General features: G+C 41.4%; 1 pseudogene; it reads left to right on the plus strand.

The window, feature by feature from the left end:
• Window positions 1-4,757: 4,757 nt before the first annotated feature.
• LOC146870674 (geminin pseudogene) lies at window positions 4,758-5,417 on the plus strand (annotated as a pseudogene).
• Window positions 5,418-6,000: the final 583 nt, after the last annotated feature.

Consider the following 6,000-nt stretch of genomic DNA (forward strand, 5'->3'; position numbering starts at 1 on the left):
GATACTTCCCTTCTTGATCAACCTTCTATTTCTGAGATGAGTCTACAAAGAATGATTTATCAAAACAAGTACAAAACCAACTTTGATGATAAACATTGTACTAGGCAGACTTTATGGAATGTTGGAGACACAGTTCTTGTCAGGAGGCCTGGGTTTGTGAGAAAGGGACATTCAAGATTTATGGGCCCATTTGTGATTTCTGCTGTCATAAGAAATGTGGTTGTTTTGGATTCAGGTGATGTCTGGAATATGTCTAGATTAGTAAGAGCTTCCAACCAACATGCAAAACTTTCCCAACGTGTTGTTGTGAATCATTATAGAGATACGACTGGCTGAAATTCTAATAGGCTCAAAACAAAACCAATATGGCATAAAGATTATGTTATGTTTTCTCATTAATAATTTACGCATGTAGGCATGTTTAATCAATTCTGAATTGTTACTCTTTTATGCTATGTTTTTTTTTTGTTATATATTTTATTGTAAGTTGTGACTGTTAACTTATTCATGTATACTTATTTTTTTTAAATTTATTATTGAGGGGAAGATGTGCTATGGTTATGTCAATGTTATTTTAAAGAACTCTGGCCATGTCATGTACTTGACATAAAGTGTTCCATGTTCTAATGTTGTTTGGTTCTAATTGGAACCCGATTTGAGTTGGTGCTGGATCGAGGATCGTAAGGGTTGTGATACTACTACTCTGTAATAAACCTAAGAAGAATCAACAAAGACTTGATGTGTACCTTATCTTAACACAGTCTTAAACTCTGACTGCCATCTTGACCATGCCCCCACATGTATATATGCTTAGGGCCGATATTGGCAACCGCCCCACTTAGCAAAAACAGTTGCGCTGCCCAAAATAAACAGTCCACACACGTTTTGTTGGGAAAACAGCTTGCTGCAGGTTTATTATATACAAGGAGTATTCCCAACTTGGTGGGTTAACTTACGGGGAATCCAAGGGCAGGCAGCGGTGAATAACCTAAGCTGCCCTGCCTGCCTGATGAGCCAAATTTCACCATGACCAACCCAATGGGTGCTACCATTTATGTGGGGGTTACATTTCCCTTACATACCATGGACGCCTAGTCCATCCTTTTTACTCACACCTTTTTAGGGGCGGTGCGTATCCAAGCAAGCACCCAGTTGCTCAGGCTTACAACCGCACGAAGGACTAGCGGGGCGCCGTCGTTTTCAACCAGGGTCCTGCCGTAAAGACTCCTGGGATTTTGGCATAATGCACCACTATTGTGCTCCTGAAAGGGTATCCCTCGTACCAATCAGCCTCCAGATCGCCCTGTAACTTTGCATGCAACACAAATGTATACATTTATACGTTCAGTTTGTTAGCCAGCCCTCCCGCCTGCACGCAGGGTAAGCGGATGGGAGGGTGACAGCGTGTCCAGCGGGGGACAAAGACGATGGCCAATGGGTGGGGGAAGGTATAAGTACCTGTCCCAGCCCACTGTGCACTGGAAATGATGCCACAGAGGTGCCAGACAAAGGAGGGACTCCCAGAGTAGGGGATCGAAGCAACAGGGTGCGCAAAGGTGCCAAATGCGGCACTAAGGGGGCCGCCCTCTTCCAGGGCCCACTGCGTGCACCGGGGGCAGCCGCATTTATGTAAAAACACACATTGCACCATTAAACCTTGGCACTGAAGGAGACTACTCATTGTGTGAACGTGCACATTGTTCGAAAGCAGAGTGCCATTGCTCACAGTCAAGTAGGCCAATGGCCAAAGTAGACTGACCCTTAGTCATGCTGTTTACTGTGGTGGACAGAAGGATGACTGAAAACCCACGGAGGTAACTATGTATGTTATACATTTTTTCCTTCAAAAAAAAATGTGTTGGTTAATGGCAGACCTAATAAATATATATAAATGTGAGGTAGTTCATATATGAATTAACCACACCTCATGATGCATACGTTAAGCACTTTTAATTTATTTACACAGTAACATCATACTGCTGCAGGCTGTGCGTGTTTATTTTAGAACATCAACAACGGCTTGATACAGACTCACTAACATGCTAGAGTGATGGAGCGGGTAAAACAAAATTTTGTATACCCCCCGAATCTGCATGTTTACACTAATGAGAATAATCAATTAATTATAATAAGTATTAATGTGTTTGTTTGCTATCTAATCAACCCTACTAATGTATGAATTACACGTGGGATTTGCATTTGCATGGCTAAAATAATTTGTAAACTAATATACGTATGCATGCTAACACTAGAAAAATAGAATATTACATGGTGTATGTTGCTTTTGTGATGTAAATTGTAAGTTGCACCAGATGACATCATTGGGTGAGTATAAACGCTTTAAATGTCGCCAATATGCTAGATAATTACACACACATAAGGGAATTAGTGAGGGTTAAACAGTTTATTCGTTATTTCCATGTTTTAATTACTTTTTGTGTTTGTTTTGCTTAAGCTGACCAATTTGGCCTATGATAAAATGTCCGACTCATGGACGCGACGAAACAGCTACCATTCCACGAGGTTTCCGACTAAGTGCGCATGCTCCAGGCTCCTGAACAAGTGGCCTCGAGATGACCCACACAGACTGTACCAGAACAAGGTCGTGACTGGACTACTGCCAAGAGCTTTAATAATGGACAATTTTAACAAAACCGGATGGATCATGTCTGACAGTGTGACATCATAGACTTTGGGAAACCGATACGGATGATCTTAACCATCCAATCAGAAGTGCCTAAAACTGACTTTTGCTACATTTTATCATTAATTTCATTATAAAAAGACGGTAGAATAGTGAGTTGTGTCGCTCCTTTTTCATGGACCTTTTTTGTCCTGACATTATGCTGACGGAGAGGACGGTGACACTGCTGGACAGCTGTTTCCCTGAATCTTTGACAGACTACATTACTGCCCATTTTCCAGATGAACTGAGGACTCTTAGACTGATGGGCATTGATTGATGCGTACACGCTTATGGTCCAGACCCAATCTTTGGGACTGTAGCGTGCTGCATGACGAATTGATTGACTTAAGAGGACGACTGATAGCCAGATTAGGTAACTATGATGTTCTGTGGAAGGATTAAAATTCTTACTAAAAATTTGCATCTATTAGATAAAAATATTATTGATTAACAAGCAAATGAGTTGGGTTATTTATTATCATCTGAATATAAATGAAAAGGATTAGAATCACTTTTCTAAATTCAACTAAATTGATCCATCGACTAAGTGGAAGGAATATCTTGAGATTCAGGATCAAGATGTGCTGGATTAAGGATGTTTAGTGCATGTTTATGTAAATAGAATTTCATTTGATTATAAGATATTCTTTTCACGCCAGCGTTTGGAACATCTATCTCTCCTGTAAGAGCAGAACAAATTAGAGTGTGTGAGTGTTGGTGTTATGGGCCCCACCAATGAATGTATTGAGTGAAAGCGTTAGTATGGTATCTGGTTTGTGACGAAGGGAGGACAGGAAATTCCACGCTGGAGCAAGAGCAAGAGCATTGGTCGACTATAAATATAACAGTATGCATGGGAACAAGATACATATGTCACAGGTTATAGGTCAGAGGAGAAAGGTTACAGGTAAAAGGTGTAGGAGTTTCTGCTCTCCACCCTCAGATATAAAAACCATTTGACCCTTTAATGAGTGTCATCTCAAGGCGTTGGGTACGGCTTTATGCAAGTGCTACCCTGGGACCTTCCGAGGTGTAGATCCTCCACAGGATACCTGCCATGGCTGAAATGCTCTGGACTCCTGCAAGCCTCTCGGTCTCTCTCCAACTGCCAAATTCCAATGACAGCGGCCAGCCTCACTGAACAGAATAAAAAGACACCATAAGCACCTGGTTGTCAGGCTGATGTCACCAGCACACACCGGCCCCCTAAGCACTCAGCGCACACACACACACACACCCTTTTCAGAAGCAAGCTTAACAGTAAAGAGGTATAAGAAATTAAAATATGAAGGCTTAAAGAAACGTTGAGAAATTAACTATTATTACAATGACAGTGGCAGATCCTTTTCAAAGTTGCCTGCCCATATAATGTGACATAAAGCACGTAATAGGTGTCAAGGGAGTGCTTACCAACCATGCACTCGCTACCACAAGTATCTGTTTGGAGAAATGCTTAGTTTTACATTAATTCGTATGAACATATACCTAACTTATTTTGACCCCGCACCACAAGTCATATAGATTTGAATGGTACACTTGTACAGCACAGTCCAAGGAACAGCAGTTCAAAGAAGATCATTGCAATTGCCATTCACAGTCTCTTGGGTATGGAAATAGCACGCTGGCCATCTGTGGAGGAATGTTGCAATGTTGTTTGAGTTTGCAGATATTTTCACAATGTTCCTATATTAGGGACCATTTCTTCTGACATCTGGTGTAATATGTAGGCAGCTAATGTACGGCCAAGAATTAGAAGATGGGATCTGGGGGGGGAGGGGGGTGGGGGTACCAGACTGCTTGTCTACTTTTCATGCCTTCTTCTATCTCCACCAGCAAAGCAAATAGCTGTAGGGAAATAATATGTTATCTATGCCATATATCATGCTATCTATGTGATACATCATGCTAGAACTGGCAGAGTCTACTTTAGTGCCATTGCCAAGGCTGTGCAAACAGATGACACCCTCAGTGCAGTCTTGACCAAGATCACGACACAAATTGTGACTAGTGGAAGACGAGAGTTGAGCTCCGGAACAACAATTGCGCGAGACGCTCAGGTTATACAATAAACACTAAGTTGCCTACAACAATGAAGCCTGCAAAGACTGTGATATAAAGAACTTTTTCACAGCAAATGGTAATGTCGGTGCTGCACCTAGACGAACCCTTCAGATGATACAGCCTTCTGCATCTGGATGTCTTGTTGGTAGACAAAATGAGACTAAGAACTCCACGAAGAGGAAAATTTGGAATGACCAGCTGTCTTCGAAGAAAGCTAAAGTTGAAATAGCCGTCGACCAAGAACACAACAAGAACGTAGATGGTGTATCCGAAGCATGCAATCTTATGGTGAAAGAAACCTCACCAGCCCAATATTGGAAAGAACTATCAGAGGAAAGGAGAAAAGCTCTTTATGAAGTTCTTCAAGAGAACGAAAAGCTGCATAAAGAAATTGAACTGAAAGACGGTGAAATAGCTCGTCTCAAGGAAGAGAATGATGAGCTGGCAGAACTAGCAGAGCATGTGCAGTTCATGGAAAATATGATTCAGAGATTGACGGGCCAAGCACCTGACAGTATCGAAGCACTGAAGAATCTTGAATTTGAGGATGCCGATCAGGAAGAGGCTGACGAGTCGAGTGATTCGGAAGAAACGCCACAAGATGCTAGTGTAGTAGACACAGAAGTGCATTCAAATGAGTCGCACTGAAGGACTCATTTTAAGACTTTAAAAGTGACAAGGTTGCAATCAACTTGCATTATTTATTGCTGTGCCACTGCCGTTGCATCAGACAAGCAACGCTGGAATGGTTGGAGGTCAAACAGCTTTGGCCTGTTTGTATAGATATTGCCATACAGTTGGTCTTTGGTTGATCATTATTTATGTTAAACTACTGCCATGGGACAATTGGAAATCCATGCCGTTGCCTGACTCATGTCATGCCTTGCGTCCTCATCTACAGGATTATGTGTAATAAGTGCCTCTGTGTGGGTCACACACTTGACTGAAGCTGTTGGAAGGGTGGGTTGGGTCCTGATTAATTTCCTCTTGCATTTGGTTACTTGTTTTAAGTGCAAATACTGTGTATTTACAAGTTATGTAAATAGTTTTTCTGGCCTTTTGAGGTACTTGTACATACTTGAATAAACGTGCTGTTAAAAAAAAGAAGACACAAATTGTGGAGGTATCTTAACAATTATCTGCTCAAACATAGTCAAATAGCATTTGATTTGGTAAAATGTCTTAACACAAATTCAGTCTGTGCAACTCCACTCAAAGAAATTGGATAATATTGCATAGGGTGAGCGATATAA

The sequence above is a fragment of the Triturus cristatus genome, chromosome 1_1 (genome assembly GCF_964204655.1).
Source record: "Triturus cristatus chromosome 1_1, aTriCri1.1, whole genome shotgun sequence".
In the NCBI taxonomy this organism is placed as follows: domain Eukaryota; kingdom Metazoa; phylum Chordata; class Amphibia; order Caudata; family Salamandridae; genus Triturus; species Triturus cristatus.